The sequence below is a fragment of the Aquarana catesbeiana genome, linkage group LG01 (genome assembly GCF_042186555.1).
Source record: "Aquarana catesbeiana isolate 2022-GZ linkage group LG01, ASM4218655v1, whole genome shotgun sequence".
Taxonomy (NCBI): domain Eukaryota; kingdom Metazoa; phylum Chordata; class Amphibia; order Anura; family Ranidae; genus Aquarana; species Aquarana catesbeiana.
Window position 1 is genome coordinate 525,035,180 of NC_133324.1, and position 25,880 is coordinate 525,061,059.

Consider the following 25,880-nt stretch of genomic DNA (forward strand, 5'->3'; position numbering starts at 1 on the left):
GAGTCTATTGGCATTTAGATAGGGGGTTTTACCCCGCTATTTTATATATGTTTACAACCTATTAAATTGAACCAACCCTCTTACCCCCAGATTCATCATGTGCTTGCTCCTGACGAGTGACCGCCTAGTCACGAAACGCGTTGAGCTGCCACACATTTTGATTACCAATTAGTACCCATGATATTATGTTTACCCTCTTTACCCTTTCTGGTTTGGATCTTGTGGTCATAGGCCGTGCAAGGATTACTATGTATTACCAACTTCTACCCTTACCTTTCTTGGTGAAATTTTGGAAGTTATAGCCTATTATACAATGTGACAATGAACTTGTAACATTTTATGTTTTACATTATTATGCTATAAATGCTATGTATTGTATATTTTACATGTTCTATATTTGACTGTACCTCATGACAATTATTAAAAATCCTTCCAATTACTTCACCATTTGTACTTTATCGTCATCATATGCTTCATTTAAAGTCCCACCACCCTGTTCTCGCCCCTTCTTTTGATATACAATAGGGATGGAAATATGTGACCTTACCAGGCCAGATGTCCTTAAAGTCCCTACCCCCTTGCCTTTGCTGAAATAACAGTCCAGAAGAATGCCAGATCACCCATAGGAAGGGATGTGTATTTTGTAGTTGATAAATCAGTCATATAGAGGTATAACCATATCTGCAATGTATAACATAGATTGTAAAGACAATACGTATGTTAAGGATGGGGGGAGCATAGGTCCATAACGCAGCTTTGTCAATGGACTATACTCACCATTATCCAATAAAATAAGAATAAATAAATTGGGAGCCCATGCGGACGGAAAAACACGGAGAGGAACGTTGATATACACCAAATGAGGACCTGAAGCCGACACACTCGGCAGACAGATTCTAAAATTATGTATATATAGTGACATAGACATTCACTGTACTGTTCATTTAAGCACAAGAGACTCCATTTTGTTCTCACTGTTGAAATGTGTTCTGTAACCTTCACCTAACACACAGTCACATCTCCTACTAAACGCTCTCTTCTCCCCCCTCCCTTCTCAATGTTTTACTTTTGAAATTGTTCTATTCGCTAGCTTTTAATAATATATTTCTATTTGTTAGCTTTTAATAACATATTTCTATTTGTTAGTTTTTAATAACATCTCACACCACCCCTTTCTTATCTATGTATAAAATAACATGTAATAATAAATTTTGACACTGAACGGACATTTTAAACACAGTGATTGAGTCCTGTGAATCTGTTCCTGCAGCTGCAGTATTGACTTTGTTTTAGAGTCACAATCAGAATTCAGTCATATCAGCTTGGCGAGGCAAATACCAGGAGTTTGGCAGAGTCTTCAGAAGGAACCGCGCCTCGATCGGGGTCATCGGGAAATGCAGACTTCAAATGCCGGCTAGGTAAGCTGCCCTTAATGTTCTGAAAATGTTCTAAAGTGTAACGTGCTCCTAAAAAATATGTAAATGTGCCTTAACCTCAATATAACAAGTATCCATGTGTGTATAGAGGAATGTGCCCACAAATGCAAGGTGTATCAAATACAAACAATACCCCTAGCAGATGATGCAATAAAGTGCAACGTGCTCCTAATAAATATGTAAATGTGCCTTAACCTCAATATATCAAGTATCCATGCGTGTATAGAGAAATGTGCCCACAAGTGAACAAACAATTATAGCAATCAAGACAGTATTTTGCAATCCAAGCAAACAATTGTAGCATTGAAATCTGAAGGGACTTTTGATTTACAAGTATGGCAAACTTTTCTGCACGATTATGGCCCACTACTGTGCAGTGAAGGAACGTGGAGAATAGCTTGCACATGGGAGACAGAAGCTAAAGTAGCAAATCAAACTGGCTTGACGGAGATGTTTTTTTTATATAATCTTTATTTTTATTTTATATATTAAAGGGAACACACAAACATATAGTCTATGGTCATTCTTACCACAATACAGTGCAATTCTTATAGTGCAGACCTAGACGTTCCAGACAATAACAAGTTATCAAACCAATCATAAGACAGAGTATAAAACGGAGGGGTAAGGGAAGGAGGGGGAAGGGGATGAGGGATTAAATCTTCTCCAAACTGTATTGCACTGTGAAACAGTCAAAATGAGTCCCAGGAGGGGGTCCCGCCATGGCAACTTCTTGGCCGGACCCGTCTTAGAAGCCCTCCATTCTGTATTGGAGGGGGGGTCTCGTCCCTGCTTTAAGGCCCCCGAGATGTCCACCAGGCGGGTCCCTCGGGAGGGGGGCCATATGCCTCCAACTAACCTCCACCAAGAGGGAGGCGCCCCACGGGCATCCCCCGGGGTCAATGCCTTTGAAAGGTGCCTGTGTCGCCAGGCGGAGCCCCTATCCCATAAGTCTGCCCCGGTAATGATTCTATAACATTTAGTAAGGGAGATACAAAACTTGCCTTTATAAAAAAAAAAAAAATTAAAAAAAAAAAAAAAACTGAAGACGCCTAGCGTCTCATGTGAGCCTTCAACTGTGGACCTTGTGAACCATGCATAAGGAAAGAAAAGGTCTGCACCCGGTGCAATCAATAGGGCGGTGAGACATGCCATTCAGGCACGCACGTCACCACATATAGACCTCCTTAGCTTCAAGGAGGGCTCCGCTAACTCCAACAGCGCGACTTCCAGGCTAGAGGACACAGGATTAGTGTCAATGGTGAATCTCCGCCACTGGGCCCAGATACTATCAAAGCGCTCACTCCTATTCTTGCACCTCGCCACCCACTCCTCCGCCTCTCTGATATCTTCCACCTTCTGTAACCATTCTTTTAAGGTAGGAATCCGTGGACTCTTCCAGTGGAGAGGTACCAACCTTTTAGCAGCGTTTAATAGACGAGGAAGGGCGCTTTTTTTGTAATGGCTCAGAGGGAGGGCGGGGAGGTGCAAGAGAAAATGCTCTGGGGAGAACGGGATCTCAATCTGCAGAGCATTTTTAATGGTAGCCTGTACTTCCGTCCAGAACGGCCTAATTACTGGGCATTCCCACCACACATGAAGGAGGGTGCCTTTCTGACCGCAATCACGCCAGCAGCGGTCAGAAACCGAGGGGTAAATACGTGCTAAGACGGCTGGTACCCGGTACCAACGAGTTAGAAGCTTGTAGTTAGTTTCCTGCGTTCTGGACTCTATGGAGCTAGAATGTGCTAATTTATACATGTGTAGGCGCTGTTCTGGCGAGAACTCCATCCCTAGGTCCCGCTCCCATTCTCTCATGAAAGCCGGCTTGCAAGCAGCGGAAACTGAACCCAGTAGCCTATATAACTCAGAGATCAGATGGGGAGTTGGTTCTTCTTCTATGAAAAATCTTTCTAGTGTGGTAATGGTGTCTAGCCCTCTCATCGAAGCCCCCTCTGTTGCAATGAAGTGTTGGAGTTGCTGGTGTCTCCACCAATCCATGGGGAATCTGCCATGGCTAGTCCTCAAGGCATCTAGGGGTATCAGACTACCCTTGTCTACAAATTTGCCGCAGCTATAATTACCATCTGTAACCCATGTACCAAAAAAGGTCCTTTGCTCCCCAGGAGGGAACCACCCGAACCCCCCCAGCGGTGCCAGTTGGGAGCCCGGGGGCACCAAAGCGTACAAAGCATTCGTGCGATCCCAGACCCGCAGGATATGAGTAGTTAGCGGGGAGGACGTTTGTGAGAGTCCTCTGTATTCACGAGGCAGCCAAGGCGCGTAAGACAAGTCCCGTCCTGCCAAGCTCTTCTCCAAGGAGACCCATACTTTTGAACCCCCATGATGCCGCCAGTTGAGGATATGTTGGATCGCAATGGCTCTGTAGTATCGCCTTATATCCGGGAGGCCCAGGCCTCCCATTTCCTTGGCCTTCTGTAGTAAAGACGCAGCCAGTCTTGGCCTTTTACCATGCCAGATGAAATTAATCATTAGGCTTTGAAGCTGTGTAAAGAAGCTCCTGGGGAGAGGGACTGGCAGCATTTGTAAATAAAAGAGCACCCTTGGAAGGATGTTCATCTTGAGTATGCTAAGTTTGCCCAGCCACGTGAAGGAGGTCTTGGCCCAGTTCTGTAAGTCTCTACGCACCATGCTCAAAAGGGTGGGAAAATTAGCCGAGTAAATATTATCAAATCGATTGGTAAGTTGTATACCCAGGTACTTAATCGATGTTGTAGCCCAACTAAATGGGAAAGCTTGTTGTAAGTCATTAGCCATCTTCGCAGGGATGGTGATGGGCAGGATTTCGGATTTTGAAAAATTTATTTTAAAATTGGACACCTGACCAAAAGTTTTTAGTTCCCTCATAAGGTTTGGCAGTGACACCAAGGGCTGAGTCAAATGAAAAAGCACGTCGTCGGCATAGGCCGACAGTTTGTGTTCCGTTGACCCCACCGTCACCCCTCTGATGTCAGCACTCGCCCGTATCGTTCGAAGCAGTGGCTCCATAGCCAGAGCGAACAAGAGGGGGGAGAGGGGGCACCCCTGCCTCGTGCCATTCCGTATGGGGAACCCCAGGGACAGGTGGCCATTTACCTTGACCTTCGCACTGGGGGTCGCGTAAAGTGCCATGATCCATCTAAGCATATGAGGGCCTAGTCCCCAAGCCTCCAGCACCGCCTTAAGGTATGACCAATCTATTCTGTCAAAAGCCTTTTCGGCATCCGTGGACAGAATAAGGTATGGGGTGGAATTCCTATGGGAACATGCCCATTGTATAAGCTGCATGGCCCGGATGGAGTTATCCCTAGCTTCTCTACCTGGGATAAATCCCGTTTGATCAGGGTGGATAAAGGAGGGCAAGACATATTTAAGTCGATTTGCCATGATCTTAGCAAAAATTTTTATATCGACGTTAAGAAGTGATATTGGTCGATAGCTTTGTGGGAGAGTAGGGTCCTTGCCCTCCTTCGGGATTACGGTGATGTGGGCCAATAATGCCTCAGGGGGGATCTGGTGGTTTGTGGCTAAAGAATTAAAATACCTACACATATGATTTTGTAGTAAAGGGAGAAATTTTACATAGTACGCTTTGGAATATCCATCCGGGCCAGGGCTCTTCCCATTAGGTAAGGCCTTCACTGTCGAGATGATCTCCTGAGGGGAGACGGGGGCGTCAAGGTCTAGCTGCTGTTCGGGTGTCAGGGAGGGAAGTCCAGCTGAGGCGAGGTAGTCGCCAATAGCTTTCATTTTCGCTGTCCGCCCCGTGTGGGAGATCTCCTTATCTAGGTGATATAAGTCCGCATAATAATCTCTAAAGATGGAGGCAATCCCGGAGGAGTGTAATGTGGCCGTACCGTCAGGGGACCGGAGTGCACGTGAGCTGTCAGTCTTCTCTGCCGGAGCGCTCTAGCGAGCATTCTACCACACTTATTTCCCTGTTCGTAGTATTTATGTGAAAGGTAGCGTAGTTGTCTGCGCGCTCGACGGTCAAGGAGGCGTGAAAAGAGTTCCCTCAGTTCGATCAACCGATCACGGGCTTGAACATCTCCCTGACGTTTGTGTTTAAGTTCTTCTTCCTGTAAAGCTGTCAGTACCCTCTGGAAGTCTATCTGCCTTTCCTTTTTAAGTTTAGAGCCTAGGGAGATCAGTTCACCCCTGAGTACCGCCTTATGGCTTTCCCACACCACTCCGTCTGCCATATCCTCAGACACATTCTCTGTGAAATAATGTGTAATGGTCTCAGAGACCCTGGCCACTACCGAGGCATCGTTTAGGAGGCTTTCATTAAGCCTCCAGGACCAGGCCCTCTGCGTTTCATCTGGGATTCGTAGCACGGCCCACACTGGAGCGTGATCTGAAATAGTGATATTGCCCATTTCAGCTGGCTGCAACAGCTCAAGGGTGTCGTGGTCCACACACATAAAATCAATGCGCGTGTACACGTCATGCACCCCCGAGTAGTAGCTGTAGTCCCTCTCTGACGCATGAAGAGCTCTCCACGTGTCTATAAGGAAGCTGTTCTGCAGTGACTTGCGAAAATGCTTGAGGAAGGCTTGGGAGTGAGTGGGGCGGCCTCGGGATGTGTCAACGAGTGGGTCTGGGCTCACATTAAAGTCCCCTCCAAGAATTAGGTGCCCCTCCCTGAATTCGTTCAGCTTGTCTAACACAGAGTCAATAAAGGAGAGTTGTTGGGCATTGGGTGCGTAGAGAGTCGCAAATGTAAATTTTTTGTTGGCCAAGACCCCCTTCACGAAGACGTATCTACCCTGCGGGTCGACTCAGCTCTCTGAGAGCCGGAATGGGCAAGACCTATGGAACGCAATGGCTGTACCTCGTGATTTGGCCACCGGAGAGTTGCTAAAGAACCACTGGGTGTATAAGTGTGTAGGTATCTTTGGGAGGGACTGTTCCCTAAAGTGAGTCTCCTGCAGGAAAACCACCTGGGCCCCCAGCCTCTTTAGTTCCTGCCAAAGCCTGTTGCGCTTGTGTGGAGAGCAGAGCCCCCTGACATTATAGGACAGTACCTTTAGTGACGGCGTACCCGACCTGGATGATAGTTGACCGGTCACACCCCCTCTGGGTCCTCCGTGCATGGTTCAGTCAGTCAAAAGGCGACCTGAAGATCAAAGCAATAACCGTTAGCTCTAGAAAGTGATATCAGGCACAAAATGATATGAAGGGGGGAGGTGGTGGGAGGGGGAGGAGGGGGGAAGTTAAGGGGGGAGGTAGATAGGAAGAAGGGGGGACTTAGAGGGGGTTAGTGGAGAGAGTAGGTAGGGTAGGGGAGGAAAAGAAGGGAGAGGGATACGGATGAAAACAACAAGAAACTATAGAGCTCACCCGGGAGGGGGGCATCAACCCAAAAACCACCCGGGTGAAAACTCGGAGTCCCACAAGGGACTGTCACCTAGTAAGGTGAGGCCTAGGTGGGGTACGTGGGTGACCACCAAGGGGACGGTCAGCCCTTCCGTCTGTCCAGTCCATTATGACACATAAACAGGGTGGGGGGAGAAAAAAACAGTACATATCGCCAAGAGGAGAAAGGAGATTATGTAACTCGGACTCCCAAAACTCCCAAAAAAGTGCAAAAAAGAGAAAACGGTGGGAAGGAAACCAGACAACCAGGCTAGGAGCTGGACCGCGGACCCCCCCAGTCCATCATGGCGCCCAATGGTACTCAGAATTGGGAAGTAGTGCAAGGGGCCTCGCGTGTAACGTCCTGCAAGTGGAAGTCGAATATGACAGCAATGCGTCCGTTGGGCCCAGTGTCCTGATGGGGACACCTATGATGAAGAGGGGATTATGTCCGAAAAATTAGTAAGAGCAACGAGGGTGTCAGTAGCTTGTTCAGTCACTGGTTGTAGAGGTGCCCGGACGTGGGCCCTCTGTTTGCCTGTTACGACCACGGGAGCGCCTGGATCCATGGCTGAGGTAGCTGGGGCATCTGGATGTCCGGAGTGGTGCGCCAGTCTGGGAAATCCACTGGATTAAGCTCCAAGGTATGTAAGAAGCGGGGGAGGTCATCCTTCGTGCGTAGTATAGCCCAACGGCCATTTTTGGAAGCCTGGAGGCTGAATGGGAAGCCCCAGCGGTATGTGAGGCCTGCTGCTTGAATTTCCATTAGGAGTGGGCGTAGGGCTCGCCGCTGCATCAGGGTACGCCGTGAGAGGTCCTGGTAAAAGGACAGTTGAGCTCCATCAAAGTCAAAGACTGGTCTGTTACGCATCTTTTGCATTATACGGTCCTTTAGTGTAAATTTGTGTAGCTTGCAGATCACATCCCTGGGGTTGTCGGGGTCTTCTGATGGGGGCCGAAGTGCCCTGTGCGCTCTGTCTATCTCAATCGGCACCGATGGAGGCAAACTCAGGATCTCACGGAACACTCCCTGCAAGGTGGGAACAATGTCCTTAGGTGCAGTAGCTTCAGGAAGGCCTCATATGCGAATATTCGCTCGCCTGCTGCGGTTGTCCATGTCATCTAACTGACACAGAAGGGCCTCAATCTGGTGACTATGGGTGACAGTCTGTTCTCTGAGCTAGGCGATGGCGGGTACAGTGTCATCAAATTTCTGCTCCAGAGTCTCTGCCCTGTGACCCAGTTCAGTGGTATCTGTTTGCAATTGTTCAATGTCTTGCCTGAAGGCCCTCTCAATCCTGCTGGTAAAGCGCTCTAGGTCCTCTTTAGTGGGGAGAGACCACAGATGCTGCCTGATGTCCCTGTCCTCCGTCAAATCTGCCAGGTTTGTGCCCCTGTCCTGTGGCGATGTGGAGCGGGGGGATGCAGGGGGGATGGAGTCGCTTACCAGCCTGGGAGAAGAGATAGGAGACAGTGCTGGAGGCGCTGGCTGAATTTCCTGCTGCAGCGTGGCCGTTTCGTTCCGGCGCCATCTTGGATTTCCCCCTCTGCTGGCGGGGGGTGTCGGAAAGGAAAGAATCCAGCGATCCTTGGCCGTTGGGGTGAGCTCTTTTCGGCTGGGAAGAAGCCCGCCGCCGCTGTGACATGCCCTGTGCGGAAATCGGGGGGTAATCACCCCTGTAGCTGCTTATTTAGCTGCGGACCGGACGGAGCTCGGGCTCAACACGTCCTCACTCCTCCATAGCCAGGCCACGCCCCTGGCTTGACGGAGATGTTTAATAAAAGTACTGCCCAAATTTACTACGTTTGGCCAGAAGACTCTGTAGAGGAGGACCCCCCACCTTATGTGGCTGCCAGTTTGGCTTTAAGGGGTCAACGCACAAAAGCAAAAGAATTAGATTACATGGAACACACAAAAGATGAGCTATGCAATATAGTAGATAGCAGAGGTTTAACAGCCCCATATCAACCTACAAAGAGGGTTTTGGCTCGTATCCTGGAAACAGATGATTGGCATAAATCAAAAGGCACATATGCAAAACTAGATCTCTCTGAACTTAAGGCTTTGGCCAGAGAAAGAGAGATAGAGTCTGAACTTCCGGAGCAAACCATAATTTCCAAATTGTTGCAGCAAGATGAAGAGAGAAGGAAGGGAGATGCCAGCCCTCCTGCCCCTGGCACAGAGCAATCTGTTGCAGTTTATCCTATCAGAACTTAATTAGTTTTTGAAGGTAATGCTGTTGACAGTAAGTCTCAAATTAAATGGCATGTACCTTTTAGTCCCCAAGATATGAGAGCCATATTAGAGGGATTGGGAGATCCTAGAAAGAATCTGATTGGGTTTGCAAACAACTTAGCGTTGCACAGGAAGCATATGAGGCTTCTGCTGACATTCATCAGCTTCTTATTAAAGCAGTGGGAAGCAATATGTCTGGCTATATACTTAAAGAATGTGGTGTAGATGTCAAAAATCTAGGTAAGATGGTTAGTGGACGGGAGGTTTGTGAGAAATTGAAGGAAAAGTTGCCCCAAATATATGGACAAACCAGACATGCTGAATTTATAAATGTTAAGCAAGGGAAAGAGGAAGCAGCAGGGGTTTATTGGAGGCGGTTAAGCGATATGGCTGAGGAAGCAGGCATTAAAATAGAGGAAGAGAAGGCGGGAGAAACTGCAAGTTCCATCTACACAACTGGTGAAACAAAGGTTTCTTGATGGTTTAATACCCCAGTTGAAAGAAAAGTATCCATGTGTGTATAGAGGAATGTGCCCACAAATGCAAGGTGTATCAAATACAAACAATACCCCTAGCAGATGATGCAATAAAGTGCAACGTGCTCCTAATAAATATGTAAATGTGCCTTAACCTCAATATATCAAGTATCCATGCGTGTATAGAGAAATGTGCCCACAAGTGAACAAACAATTATAGCAATCAAGACAGTATTTTGCAATCCAAGCAATTGTAGCATTGAAAATAGAAAAAAATATAAAATAATATATAGAAATCCCCAACACATGTGCAAAAAAATTGGGAATTTAAAGATTGTGTATAAGAAAAAAAGTATGTGAAACATAAATGTCCAAGATCAAAGTCCCAAAAATGTGTCCTTTTGGTGAAAACGTGGTCTCAGCTTTAACTGATATAGTCCCCGTCCTTCACTGTACCCCCACTCGTGCTTGCACTCACCGGACTACCTCACCCCTGCAGGGGTAAAAGGCATGTGTAGAAAATCCCGCGATGGCGAATCCAGGAAGCGTTCCTCCGTCTGGGGGTATTTTATCCTTAGTAGTATCCCCAATAGCGAACATCCATATGAAGTGAGGAAAAAGAAAACTTCATAGCGTAAATCCGTAAAAATTAGATTTTATTGATAAAAGTCCATGACAATCGTAGTAAAAAGTTTAAACCAGTATAAAAACACCGGAGCTGACAATGCTCCAGAAGCCGGCTCTCAGCTGTTGAGCAGCGTGGTGTGGCGTGCGTTCCACCGCCTACAGCTGGAAACCGGAACAAACACAAAGAGGTACTGACGTGTGCGTATCACGAGGCCACGCCTTACGCGTTTCGTCATCAAGACGTCATCTGAGGCGCGGCGATCTTGGTACTCCACACGTCTAAATAGGGAAATGGAGGTGCCACGGAAGCCAATCATTTGCTCCTAACCCACCATCATGACTTCTAATTGAGATCTAGTGGTATACTTGCTGATAGTGCCGCGCCATCATGTGGATGTAATAGGTAACAACATGTTTAGGCGCCTCCATTTGATTTAAAAAGCCACAACATGGGATTAATATAATTTGTATTCCAAACACATATTATAATAAAGAATATGTTCAGCAAGGAATTTTAACACTAAGTACATATCATACTGCGTGCCCCAAAGCGCACAGTGCCATGTAAAAAATTTTTTGGGAAATGCATATATAAAGAATAAACATATATATAAAAAATATGTGTATAAATGTAAAATATAAAAAGGAAAAATTATGTAGGAAGGGTGTAAATACAAGAGGTTGTAACCTGAGCCCAAAGATACGCATAGGGGGCAACAACAGAAGATGTAAAAAATTATGTATATATAAAAAACATGAAAAACATGATACAAACTGTTGGGGTTATATTAAAAAGGGAGAAAAAAGGAATGAAAATCAATAAAACCAGGGACCTGTGCAGTCAAAACCTGAGGTCTCGGTATAAGATACCGGTAAGATTGCTGAGGAATGTATGGAATACGAGAAAAATTAAAAATATATAGTAAAGATGGTTCAAGTGTTGGTGTAAATAAGGGTAGAGACTTAAAAACCACAAGCTAGATCTAAGGTTAATATAATTAAAGGAGCCAGGAAAAAAGGAGATGCAGCTCACAGACACTCTTGCTCTGGAATGACACCGCCCTAGTAAGAACTGGTTCCAGGTGCTGGCTTTGCTGGTTTGCAGAGAGGTAGAAAGAAATCCTGGATAGCCGCACTCTGGGATAAGGACATCTTTATTTCAATAAAATCTAAAACATACAGTCAATAGCAGAGACGTACAGGGTGGTAGACTGCCTAGGAGCCTAGAGATTGCAGAGGGGTTGGTATAGCTGGTGGGGGAGGCACCTAGAAGTTGGACAAGAAACAATTAAGGTCTATCTCTATGTTCAAACCCCTGGGGACAAGGCAGTCCAAACGATGTATCCATCTTGTTTAATTCTGTGATATCAACACCCTCTTACTGCCCCCCCTCCAGTGATTTTTGATGGTATCAATACCATAGAAAATCAAGCCAGATGGGTCCCTATGGTGGAATTCATCGAAATGTCTGGAGAGGTTGTGTTTAGGGAACCCTTTCCTGATGTTATTAATATGTTCCCTAATCCGTACATAGAGGGGTCTAGTAGTCCTGCCCACATATTGCAGCCGGCAGGGACATTCGATGATGTAGGTTACATGGGTGGTGTTACAGGTGACCAACTCTCTAATCTCATACTCTTTGCCATTCCTGGCCCTGAAAGATGTTCTTTTTTTGGGTTGTCTTTTACTGACTCGGCAGGCCAAACACTTTGACACCTATAAAATCCCTTCATATCAGAGAACAATTTCACATTCTTAGGGGGATCAATAACATTATGGACCAGGTGGTTTCTGAGAGTGGGTGCTCTCCTATAAATGAACTGAGGTTTTTTTGTCAATAATTTTCCAAGAGTTCTGTCAGATTTTAAGATCGGCCAATATTTCCTTACAATGTGCTCAATAGATCTATATTGGTTGTTGAACCCTGTGACAAAGGAGATGTCTGCCGGAGAATTCCTCTTATTATTACCCTCCTTTGTTAACAAGGAGTTCCGGTCACATCCTTGTATCTCATTTCTTATTTTGACCAGAGCTTCCGGGTCGTATCCTTTATCTGAAAATTTCCTAATTAAGCTATCTGTCTGGTTCCGATAGTCTTCGATGTTTCTGCAATTCCTCCGTATTCTCAAGAACTGCCCCTTAGGTATGTTCTTTTTCCATTTTGGATGGTGGCAGCTCGAGATGGGTATGTACCCGTTACGGTCGGTGGGTTTAAAGAAAGTCCTTGTTGACAACTCACCATCCTGTTTAAAAATCTGTAGGTCTAGATATTCTATTGAGTCCCAATCAGTCTTTCCAGTGAAGGAAATGCCATATTCGTTCTGGTTGAGTCCAACCAGGAACCTCTCAAAGGAATCAGAGTCCCCTTCCCACAGAATAATTACATCGTCAATATACCGACGGTAAAACTTTATCTCGGATCTTCTAATACCATATATATAGCGCTCTTCCAATAGGTCCATAAATAAGTTCGCCACACTTGGCGTGTACTTGGCACCCATAGCAACCCCCTTTTTCTGTACATAGAAATCTCTTTGGTACCAGAAGTAGTTACTCCCCATCGCCAATTCCAGGCCTTCCAAAATAAATTGTATTTGCTCCTACTTGAGATCTGAACCTTCGTGTAGAGCTTTCTCAACCCCTCTTAGCCCATCCTTCTGCGTGATACTTGTGTACAATGAATTGACATCAATCGTTGCCAAAAGGCAGTGGTCAGTTCCAGTGATTGTTCTCAACTCATTAATGAGTTGAGTACTGTCCCTGAGGTAGGATTTTCCCTTTACTACTAATGGTTTCAAAAATCGATCTATATATTCACCTAATCTCGAGAATAGAGAATCCAATCCACTAATGATAGGTCCACCCGGTGGTTTATTCAACCGCTTATGTTATTTGGGCAGATAGTATATGACAGGGGTTTTCGTGGAGTCCGGAATCAGGTATCTGGCTTCTTTTTTGTTCAAAATTCCTGCTACACCCCCCTTTTTCACCAGTCTTTTTAGGCTCCTTAGATATTGTGGTTTGGGATTACATTTCAATTTTTTGTAAGTATTTTCAACTCCCAATAAATTCTTCATTTCTTCTTCGTATTCCTCTTTCTTCAGAATAACCAGACCACCTCCTTTGTCGGCGGGTCTTATTACCACCTCCTTCCTCTTGCCGATATCTTTGATCATCTTCCAAATATGGGAACTTCTGGATTTCCTTGTGCCCATTTTGGCCAGGTCATTCTCTACCATTCGTTTGAACGCACCTATACATTGATCCCCCGGGACCTTGGGGTTGAAGATGGAATTGTTCCTAAGTTCAGTGTGGGTATAGCCATCAGTTCCAGTAGCTGCATTGACTTTTTTATTCAGAGCGTAGTGTTTCTTTATCTTCAATTTCCTGATGAACTTTTGTAAATCAATATACACTTCGAACTTATCAATCCCTTTTTCTGGTGCATATTTCAGTCCCAAATCCAATATCCTTAATTCATCATCCGTAAAGGTTGCCTCACTTAGGTTGTAAATTCCTTGGCCTAGTATTCCCTTCTTCTTTTTCTGCTTCCCTCCTCGTTTCCCTCTAGTCTGTTTCTTTCATAACCTCTGGGTTGGTATTCTGGCCCTCTCTCTAAGTTCGTGTTCCTTCCATCCTCTAGATTCATACGTGGATGTTGTGGGGAAAACTGATCTCGATGTCCATTCATCCTCGGTGTCCTGTGCATACCAGGTGGTGGGTCTCTCCTCTGGGGACCATAGGAGTCTCGCCATGTCCCTCTCCAACTGGGTGATATTGTACCCTCGCATTCCATCTCCCAGGGGGTCTGTCTCGTGGTCTTCCATGCTGAAAATCCCTCTCTCCTTGATAGTCTCTCCTGTTCCTAGGGTCCCACTGAGGCATACGTGGTCTCCCATATCTAAGTGGGGAGTATCGGTTGCGAGTAGATACATCTTGGGGTACCTGGAGATCTTCCATAATACTCATCCCTCCTGTTTTCCAAGTGTCTAGGTGGAAAATTGGGGGTTCTGGGAATTTCTTCTCTCCTGTTAGGGGTTGTGTGTTCAAATCTGGTGTGACGCGGAGTATTCGGGTTCTGAGTATCTCCCTCTGTAGACTCATCAATAAAGTTGTCATCCAAGGATAATTCATCCAAGTCTGCATTGGTTTCACCCAACTCCATCTGCCATTTGTAAACCTTCTTGTTGGTATAATCTAAGACATCCCTTTTGTATTTCTTTTGTTTTTTGCCTGGATGTCTGTATCATATTTTGTGATATGCTCTTGCAGCTCCCTTTCTTTGACTTTGTAGTCATTCTGGCTGCTGAATGGTAACAATAGTGTTTTTATCTCATTGATGTTAACCTCGACCATCCTCATTTTCAATTGTCTCCTTTTAATGATATTACCAAGGAGTTCCTTCTCACATTTAGAGAAGAAGGAATACCACTCCTCCATAAGGGTGGCGTCATTCAGGCCGTCATTAGGATTCAGGTCCCACCTCAATCTCCTCGGTGTCATATTCTCACTAATATATGTCTCAAGGGTGGCAATATCCCACCACACCCTGAGTTGCTTTTCAAGCAAATGTCTAAGCTGTTTAAAAAGACTATTCATATCCTGCATGTTGGTGACCTGTTCTTGACTACATATCCCTGCAAGATTGATATTACGATTCACCATATAGCCAAAAATATTCATAGCAGCAGAAATGAGGAGTACACTTTAGAGGTGACAAAGGAATAAATGTATGACGGTAATTCTGCGCTTAGGAATAAGAGAAAGAAGGGACTGCTGCCCCCCTATGAATGAAAATCACCTAGGTGAAATCCAAAAATGGGTAATGTTCTGAACAGGGGAATTGGCGCTGTCCGGCTATATGCGCATAAAAGAATACATAAATAAAAAATTGACAAATAAATAAAATTAAAAAAATAAAAATACTGGTAAAAAGGTTGTGCGTGTAAACAATACATGACAGGGGCTAAGGTGTATCAAATACAAACAATACCCCTAGCAGTAAAGTGTAACGTGCTCCTAAAAAATATGTAAATGTGCCTTAACCTCAATATAACAAGTATTCATGTGTGTATAGAGGAATGTGCCCACAAATGCAAGGTGTATCAAATGCAAACAATACCCCTAGCAGATGATGCAATAAAGTGCAACGTGCTCCTAATAAATATGTAAATGTGCCTTAACCTCAATATATCAAGTATCCATGTGTGTATAGAGAAATGTGCCCACAAGTGAACAAACAATTATAGCAATCAAGACAGTATTTTGCAATCCAAGCAAACAATTGTAGCATTGAAAATAGAAAAAAATATAAAATAATATATAGAAATCCCCAACACATGTGCAAAAAAATTGGGAATTTAAAGATTGTGTATAAGAAAAAAAGTATGTGAAACATAAATGTCCAAGATCAAAGTCCCAAAAATGTGTCCTTTTGGTGAAAATGTGGTCTCAGCTTTAACTGATATAGTCCCCGTCCTTCACTGTACCCCCACTCGTGCTTGCATTCACCAGACTACCTCACCCCTGCAGGGGTAAAAGGCATGTGTAGAAAATCCCCCGATGGCGAATCCAGGAATCGTTCCTCCGTCTGGGGGTATTTTATCCTTAGTAGTATCCCCAATAGCGAACATCCATATGAAGTGAGGAAAAAGAAAACTTCATAGCGTAAATCCGTAAAAATTAGATTTTATTGATAAAAGTCCATGACAAAAGCTTGCTATATTTCTGCCTTTCCTATGTATCCTATCTGTCAGTTCTCAAGGAAACCAGACCACTCTCGGACCTTTCTGGTGGGGTAATGTGTGTGTGTGAATGTGTATGTGTCCCCCTTCATGGGTTGGACTGTGTGTGGATAGGGAAAATCCTCTGCAGTTCCCTGCGTTGACTCCTTGTGGGAGACCTGGGTCAGAGGCGCATGGTGGGGTCAGATAAAACTCAGAGAAGAGACGAGGAGGGTCTCTTAATGAGTGTTTTGTCTATTGTCATAAACCCCTTCTATCCACGTAGATAAGTGGAGACTATTCTTGTAAATCTGCAGATTTGCTGTACTATTTGTTTTAGAGGCAAGAGGATATAGGCACAAGTAGAGAAGACTGGCCAGTCATTATGGGCATTAAATTAATTAAGGGAATGAAGGGAGTGAGGCCTTCAGAAAATGCCCAGCGCAAGATGAGCACTAGAGAATATATGAACCGAAGGTACGGTTCTGCCTATACTGAGCCCCTAGATAAATGGGTAGAATGAACAAAGGGAACAGCGAAACCTTTAAAATCTGAAGGGACTTTTGATTTACAAGTATGGCAAACTTTTCTGCACGATTATGGCCCACTACTGTGCAGTGAAGGAACGTGGAGAATAGCTTGCACATGGGAGACAGAAGCTAAAGTAGCAAATCAAACTGGCTTGACGGAGATGTTTAATAAAAGTACTGCCCAAATTTACTACGTTTGGCCAGAAGACTCTGTAGAGGAGGACCCCCCACCTTATGTGGCTGCCAGTTTGGCTTTAAGGGGTCAACGCACAAAAGCAAAAGAATTAGATTACATGGAACACACAAAAGATGAGCTATGCAATATAGTAGAGAGCAGAGGTTTAACAGCCCCATATCAACCTACAAAGAGGGTTTTGGCTCGTATCCTGGAAACAGATGATTGGCATAAATCAAAAGGCACATATGCAAAACTAGATCTCTCTGAACTTAAGGCTTTGGCCAGAGAAAGAGAGATAGAGTCTGAACTTCCGGAGCAAACCATAATTTCCAAATTGTTGCAGCAAGATGAAGAGAGAAGGAAGGGAGATGCCAGCCCTTCTGCCCCTGGCACAGAGCAATCTGTTGCAGTTTATCCTGTCAGAACCCAATTAGTTTTTGAAGGTAATGCTGTTGACAGTAAGTCTCAAATTAAATGGCACGTACCTTTTAGTCCCCAAGATATGAGAGCCATATTAGAGGGATTGGGAGATCCTAGAAAGAATCTGATTGGGTTTGCAAACAACTTAGCGCTGCACAGGAAGCATATGAGGCTTCTGCTACTGACATTCATCAGCTTCTTATTAAAGCAGTGGGAAGCAATATGTCTGGCTATATACTTAAAGAATGTGGTGTAGATGTCAAAAATCTAGGTAAGATGGTTAGTGGACGGGAGGTTTGTGAGAAATTGAAGGAAAAGTTGCCCCAAATATATGGACAAACCAGACATGCTGAATTTATAAATGCTAAGCAAGGGAAAGAGGAAGTAGCAGGGGTTTATTGGAGGCGGTTAAGCGATATGGCTGAGGAAGCAGGCATTAAAATAGAGGAAGAGAAGGCGGGAGAAACTGCAAGTTCCATCTACACAACTGGTGAAACAAAGGTTTCTTGATGGTTTAATACCCCAGTTGAAAGAAAAGTTGTTCACAGAAAGGCCTGAGGCAGGCAATATGTCTATTCGAGACGTTCTGCCTATCCTGTTATCCATAGAAAACAGGATTAACCAAAAAGACAGCAAACCCAAGGTTATGTACATGGAGAAGCAGAGAGGAAGAGGAAGAGGCAAAGGCAATTTCAGAAATCATGGCAATTGGGGACCAATTATATGCTACAATTGTGACGGGGAAGGACACATTCAAATTCTGCCATCTTCCTGACCGTAGACTGGAAAAGAGCTTAGAGGCACCTCATGCTGATCCCAGTTCTCTGCCAAAAGCAGTGGATCAGGCATAGGAAAATGGCAAGCCAGTATCAATCATGTTAAATAGGGGAGACAGTGGTCCCCAGGCCAGAGTAAAAGTATTTTTACAAGAACTCCCCTATCCTGGAGGAGAAACAGAATTAACCTGTTTAATCGATACAGGTGCAAGCCGAAGTGTTTTTAATATAGAGGACTTACCTCCAGGATTATTATCTACAAATGTTATCTCTGGTGTTGGCCTAACCGGGACCTCTACTGATTTGGTTGAGTCCAAGCCACTTAAACTCAGGCTAGGACAGCAAACAGAAATTGTCACTAAAGTGTTAGTTTCAGACACAGTTCCTACCAATCTTTTGGGAGCTGACATTTTGAACCAAATTTTAGCAAACATAGACTACACTCCTACGGGAGTCCAAGTGGTCAGTAGTCTGTCAGGAGAAGTTTTAAATTCTGCCTGTGGAGTATTTTTAAGCTAAGACTCCACTCCGCCATTTCCACCAAAATTGAAAGTGATTCCAACTGAATTATGGGCCACCAGCAAGTATGATGTAGGTCTGCTGGATTGCACCCCAGTCATGATAAAAATTAAACCAGGAGCCCATCTCCCACAGATTAAACAGTACCCACTGAGTATTGCTCAGACTGAGGGGATAAAGGATCAAATCACTCAACTGAAAGCAGCATGGGTTGTTGTACCAATTAAGTCCCAAGTCAATACACCCCTGTTCCCAATTGCAAAGAAGCCAGACAAGAAGGGTGGACAGGTGACATACCGCATGGTGCATGATTTGAGAGCCATTAACAATATAATTGAGGCAGATACCCTGATCATGCCCAACCCCCGCACTTTACTAAGTGGAATACCTGCCTCCAGCACCTGCTTTATAGTGATTGATCTTGCAAATGCTTTCTTTTCCGTGCCCCTGCATCCAGATTGCTGGCACCTTTTTTAATTTACCCATGATGCCCAAAAGTTAGCATGGACAAGATTGCCCCAAGGCTGTATGAGTAGCCCCTCTGAATATAATACTGCGTTAAAGCAAGTATTGGATCAATGGTCCCCCTCACACCCAAACACAGTTTTGCTTCAGTACATAGATGATTTGCTTATTTGTTCTGATACAAAGGACATTTGTAGCAGAGAAACAGTAAGCCTTCTCATGTTTCTCTATAACAGTAACAACAAAGTTAGCAAAGATAAGCTACAATACTGCCAAGAGAAAGTGATTTTCCTGGGTCACTGCATTTCACATGGAATCCGTCACCTAACCCCAGATCGAGTTAAAACTCTACAAAACTTTGAAAAGCCAAGAAATGTACGGCAACTACGTGCCTCCCTGGGGTTAGTGGGATATTGTAGGGACTGGATTCCAAATGCATCAGAACTTATGGCTCCTCTATATGAGGCTACCACTAGAAACCCTTTCAAACTCAATTGGGACAATGAATTGCAGATAAAGGAGCTTTTTAAAATTTTGTCTGAAGCTCCCGCCATTGGACTTCCTGACTATACTAAGACTTTCTCGTTGTTCTGTCATGAAGTCAATGGATTTGCTGCAGGGGTACTCACCCAGCTACATGGAGACAAACAGAGGCCTGTGTTGTATGTATCAGCCTCATTAGACCCTGTCATCAAAGGCTCCCAGTTGTATGCGAGCCATAGCAGCCTGCATTTTGCTGCTAGACAAAGTAACTGAGCTTGTACTAGATTCTGCTCTGATCCTGTATGTGCCACATGAAGTACAGGAAATCATGAATCAAAAAAATACCAGACATGTGTCTGCCAGTAGATTTGACAAGTACCAGTCTGCTTATTTTGCTCCATCGAATTTAACAATCAAACGATGTGTTACTTTAAATCCGGCTACTCTTCTTCCTATAATTGATGAGGAAGATGCAACAAATGGTACTGATGTAGAACCTGAGAGTTTTTCTCATGATTGTATGGCTCTGATGGAGGTAGAAAGGGCCTCTGTCACACCAGCAAAAGATGAGCCTTTATCAGATTGTGACACACACTTATTCGTAGATGGTTTCAGATTTTACACTGATGATGGTCAGCCACACACAGGGTTTGCTGTAACCACTACAGACACCATTTTACATCAGGAAGCATTGACACCCCAGATGTCAGCACAGGAAGCGGAGTTGTGTGCTGTAGTCAAAGCATGTCATCTACTAGAGAATCAAAGGGGAAACATTTACACTGACAGCAGATATGCATTTGGTATAGCCCACGATTTTGGGCCTATCTGGAAAGCACGGAACTGTCTGACTAGTGCAGGGAAGCCAGTGAAACATGCAGAACTCATAGAGTGGCTATTTGAGGCCTTTCAGAAACCAGCAGAAATTGCCATCTTGAAGGTAAAAGGGCATGCAAGGGGAAATGACATGACAGCCAGAGGAAATGCTTTAGCGGACCAAGCGGCAAAGGATGCTGCCCTTATGGCATTTGGAGTCACACCCACTGTAGGGGTCGCCCAGGTAGCGGGGACAGATTCCCCTCATCAAGAGCAGTGGGATGTAGAAACGAATTCAGTTGCAGAACCAGGCCCCTGATGAAGAGAAGGATAAGTGGATCAAATGTAATGCTACCCAAAATCAGCAGGGCCTGTGGAGTGCTGACAATAGGTGGTGTCTACCCAGTAGCTTGTACCCAGTTTTAGCACAACTGGCACATGGTGTCAGTCATCTTGCTAAGGGCACGATGGTGGCACTTACTGACTGCTATTGGATAGCACCTGGATTTAGTGCTCTGTACAATGCAGGGAGGCCTGTCCATGTTTCCCAAAAGCATTCTCCTAAGCCAGATTTCCCTTTCCAAAGAATTCAAATAGACTACATTCAGATGCCCAGAATAGGCACCTATGAGTTCGCTTTAGTGTGTGTTGACATATTCTCAAGTTGGCCTGAGTGCTGGCCGGTAGCTAAAGCAAATGCAAAATCAGCAAAGAAAATTTTGAATGAAATAGTTTGTAGATATGGAGTTCCTGAAACTATTGAGAGTGACAGAGGAACCCATTTTACTGGGGAAGTAATGAAAGAGGTAATGGAATCCCTTCACATACAGCAAGCTTTCCATACACCTTATCATCCACAAAGTAGTGGTAAATTTGAGAAACTTAATGGAATTTTGAAAAACAGATGTGCAAAAATTAAAGCAGATACAGGAAAAGGATGGGTGGAAGCTTTGCCATTAGCCCTATATTCTGTACGAACTACCCCTAAACAACCACATGGGCTGTCCCCCTATGAGATTTTATTTGGAGGGCCACCCAAAACAGGGCTATATTTTCCCCAACAGTTACAGGCTTCTCACTCTAGTCTGTTAGAATATGTTCAGATTTTGCAAATAACATTGAATAAAATACATGAAGGTGTTTATAAATCTATCCCCGACCCAGATTCTGTTTTAGGTATTCACAGAATCCAACCAGGTGACTGGGTGGTGGTCAAGTGACAAGTCAGAAAGCCGCTAGAACCAAAAGTTGATGGACCACATTTGGTGCTTTTGACAACCGGTTCCGCAGTTAAGTTGGAAGGAAAGCCCACCTGGATTCACCCCAGTCACTGCAAGAAAATCCTGAAGTGATATCCTTTGAAAAAATGATGATGTTTGTTTCTTTTCTTTTTGTTGTTTGTGGGAACTGAGACATAGAAAAATAACCCTTTCATCCAAATGTTAAAATTGTATGCAACCCATAGCAACGCTAGTAACTGCTGGGTGTGTTCTCACTTACATCCCCAAACAGGAACAATACCCATGATAGCAATGCCTCTCAAATTCACTGATCTAAACACTGTAACTGTAAGAGCAGCAAGGATGTGGAATTCCCTTCCACAAGCGGTGGTTTCAGCGGGGAGCATCGATAGTTTCAAGAAACTATTAGATAAGCACCTAAATGAACGCAACATACAGGGATATACAATGCAATACTGACACATAATCACACATAGGTTGGACTTGATGGACTTGTGTCTTTTTTCAACCTCGCCTACTATGTAACTATATGTAACAGGACCAGAATAAATGGCTCATACATAGTCTCCACAGGTAATGAGCACAGATCAGTAACTTTGATGGTTTTAAAACAGATAAACACTCCACAGATTTGTTTAAACATTACATGCCCGTTTAACACTAAATGTACACGGTTGGGCAATTCAGATTGCACCGGAGCAAAAATTACAGTTTATGGAGGAAACTATGGTCAATATTGTTATATCCCAGATCCAGAACTAAATAGAACCCTTTATAGTACAATTTGCTCACAGTTCCCAATATGTGAAATAATCGGTTACCTGAGATTCCATGTCATTGCTTCCAGTTTTTTAGGAGCAGGCATACCATCCATACGTAGAGGGTTATATTATATATGTGGAAATAAAGCTTACGCCTGGCTTCCTACTAATGTTACAGGTACATGTTATATTGGGAAGTTAGCACCTGCTTTGGCTGTTCGCAAAGATACAGTGCGACTAGATCAAAGTCCAGAATACCCTTTAGTATTCAAAAGAGAGCTGTTCACTGAGGGTGACATGGCATGGTCATGGTTCCCTTCCTGGACAGGATGGGGAATTGAAGCAATGAAAAGAATAAATAATTACACTAGAATTGTAGATTAGATTATTAACCTTACTACCACTGATATAGGTTTATTAAATGAAGAAATGGCTCAGCTTAAAAAAGTAGGGCACAGATTAATGCTAAATTATCTCACTGCAGCTCAAGGTGGTATGTGTAAGGTATTTCACACTGACTGTTGTATATACATTTCTGATAATGAGGACATTATTAAAGGGCATCTTGCTAAGATAAGAGAACTACCAGAATAAGGCCAGAGATATTGCTAAAGATGGATGGAACCCCTTTCAAGGTTTAGGAGGTTTTGGTGACTTTTTATATGGCATAGCAACATGGTTACAGAAACTAGGCGATTACATTGTGATGTTCCTATTTCTCATATTTCTTATTTACTTCCTCGTCAGGCTATGCCTCTGTGTGACTACCCGCTGTACCAACAAATGTACCACCAACCCTGATGAACCCATTATTGTGAGAAAGCTAGGAGAGAGCTGAAAAGGACGCCGTCTCTCTGCGCCAATGTAACAGGAGTTACCAGCAATCGGCTGAATGCAACACGGAGAAGAATGGTGTCAAATAAACAAAAGGAGGGAAATGACATGGACATTCACTGTACTGTTCATTTAAGCACAAGAGATTCCATTTTGTTCTCACTGTTGAAATGTGTTGTGTAACCTTCACCTAACACACAGTCACATCTCCTACTAAACGCTCTTTACTCCCCCCTCCCTTCTCAATGTTTTACTTTTGCAATTATTCTATTCGCTAGCTTTTAATAATATATTTCTATTTGTTAGCTTTTAATAACATATTTGTTAATTTTTAATAACATCTCACACCACCCCTTTCTTATCTATGTATAAAATAACATGTAATAATACATTTTGAAACTGAACGGACATTTTAAACACAGTGATTGAGTCCCGTGAATCTGTTCCTGCAGCTGCAGTATTAACTTTGTTTTAGAGTCCCAATTAGATATCAGTCATAGCAATAGATATATGTAAATATATAGGTATATACAAACAATATGCATTAAAGGTTGTAATTGAAAAATATAAAATATATCTTTAGAACTTCAAAGGCATTTGCTCACCTCAAAATGTCTCACCACTATGTGAGAGGCTACACCCTGCCCCAGTCCCCACAACTAGGGGAAAGCGTAGAGGTGGAAGGATACCAAGAAGGTCAGCAGCCAGAGCCCCCCCAAGGGGCACAAAAGTAACCAGTGGCAATCTATACCAAAAAAGAACATTGAAAGCAATACTGAATTTCTAACTGAGTGAAGGCAGGAACACTATCTGTCCTATTTGCAGTCAAGAAAATACCTGATGCCACTGTCCGTGTTCAGCATGAGCTCCCAAGTTGCCCAAGCAGGCTTCTAAAATGTGAGGTTTAAATATCCCTCCCCATGGCGCCAAATTGCAGCGAGTGTGACATCACGCCAAACCGGGGCCAAGCGGATGCAAGGAGGAGGACCAAGTGCTATGGACTGAAGACCGGAAATCGGATACCGGAAATCGGAAGCACCTAAGACTTCCGGTGAGCAGACAAACAGCACTGTAACATGCTGTGGAGACAGTACCGGACCAACAGGGTGGAAATGGTGGTCTAAACCGATGGTGTATGGTAAACTGGACACCGTATGACCGAAACGCCATAGGGAAACAAGGTGCCTCAAGGCGGGCGTGCAGCGGGGCAGCAATGCCCATAGGGGCAAATTGCTAGCGCTACTGCACACCCTTGGGTGTCCATACGGGGATCTTGTGGTGGAGGACTAGATGGACAGCAAATGGGAAGAAAAAAAAATGTGTGCAAAATTACCCAACTATGAAACTGCAGTGAGCATGAATGTGGTCATGACCGTGCATCACAATATTTGAATTACCATGACCTACATATTAGCATTTACAAACATAAAAAATGGAAAAAACACATAAAGTATTGCATATGGCTAACCATACATTTCTTTCCTTATATTAAAGATTATATAGCAGGCAACGTCAAACGGGACAACCCGTCAAGCACAGATCAAAGTATGACATAAACCCAAAGTCGCATATTGATAAGAATAGATGAGTGTCCAGAAATAAAGGATAGATGGAAAATATGACCAGATCATTGGCCAACACCCCCAAAACAGGTACCTGCACTCTTGGTCACCAAATCAATAAAGTTAAAGAAAGAGCACATCAGAGAACAAAGATATTATTCACAAAAAAGGCTTGTAACTAATCCCCTCATTAAGGCCTGGAAACCGAGTGGCCTGTAAAGAGTAGATCCATTTCGTCTCCAACTGAAGGAGCTCGTTATCAAACTCCCCCCCCACGTTCATGTTTGGGAAAATGTTCAAGGCTAAAAAAGCCAATGGATTTGAAATCAAATTTGTGGTATGATCCCACATGACGGCTTATTGGTGTTTCTATCTTGTGTTTGGAAATCAGGGATACATGATCCCTGATTCTGCAAAATAGTGGGCGCTTAGTCTTCCCCACATAGAATGCTAAACAGCAGCATTTCATGAGATATACCGAGCCAACTGATTGACAATTGGTTCTATATTTGGGGATCCAGATGTTATTATTGGGAAGGACAATACTTTTTCACTTTAAAATGAAGGGACAAAAATTGCACTTGCCACATGGATAAGTGCCCTGTGATTTGGTATTAAAGATAGTCAAATTGCTATGATGACTACTTACCAAGGTGTCTTTTAGTGATCGAGAATGCTTAAAGGTGATTTCCAAATGAGGTTTAATAAATTTGGAAATCTTTTGGTCAGCTGCCAATAAGTACCAAAATTTATTGTAGATATGTTGTACTTTGGCATGTTGTCGATTGTATTTGGTAATCACCCGTGTTGATGAGGATACTTTATCTCGTCTGGGCTTATACAGTAGCAAATGTCTATTCTGGTTTTTCACTCTGTTGAAAACTTTTTCAAGCATGTTCTACTGTAGCCCCTAGCTAGAACACATTCACGTAACAAATTTGCCTCATTTTGAAAATCTGTATCCTGTGTACAATTACGTTTTAATCTTAAAAATTGACTATAAGGGATACTTTTGATAAATTTTTCTGGATGTGAGCTGCTAGCGTGTAGCAAGCTGTTTCCCGCTGAGGGTTTTCGATATAGAGTGGAACAAAGCATTCCTGTTTCATTAATAAAAATGTCTACATCCAAAAAGGTGATCCTAGATTGGTCGAATGTATATGTGAACTTTAAATTGTACGTGTTCACTTGTAAACCATCCAGGAATTATAGTAGATTTTCCTTTGATCCTGCCCACACCATAAAAACATCATCTATGTATCGATGCAATAATACAATCTGTCCAATGTCATCCAATTTAGACTCATCAGAAAAAAGATCTCATTCCCACCCCCCCAGGTACAGGTGCGCGTAGGAGGGGGCACACTTTGTCCCCATAGCCACACCCTGTACCTGGAGGTAGTGGGAACCCTTGAATACAAAGATATTGTGTGTTAATA

At 43.7% G+C, this 25,880-nt stretch overlaps 1 long non-coding RNA gene across 1 annotated transcript; it reads left to right on the forward strand.

Moving 5' to 3' along the window:
- The first annotated feature begins 1,222 nt into the window (after positions 1–1,222).
- Positions 1,223–23,300, forward strand: LOC141104065 (uncharacterized). Its single transcript, XR_012235477.1, has 2 exons — positions 1,223–1,418; positions 22,793–23,300. It is a non-coding gene; the product is annotated as an uncharacterized lncRNA (long non-coding RNA).
- The last annotated feature ends 2,580 nt before the right edge of the window (positions 23,301–25,880 follow it).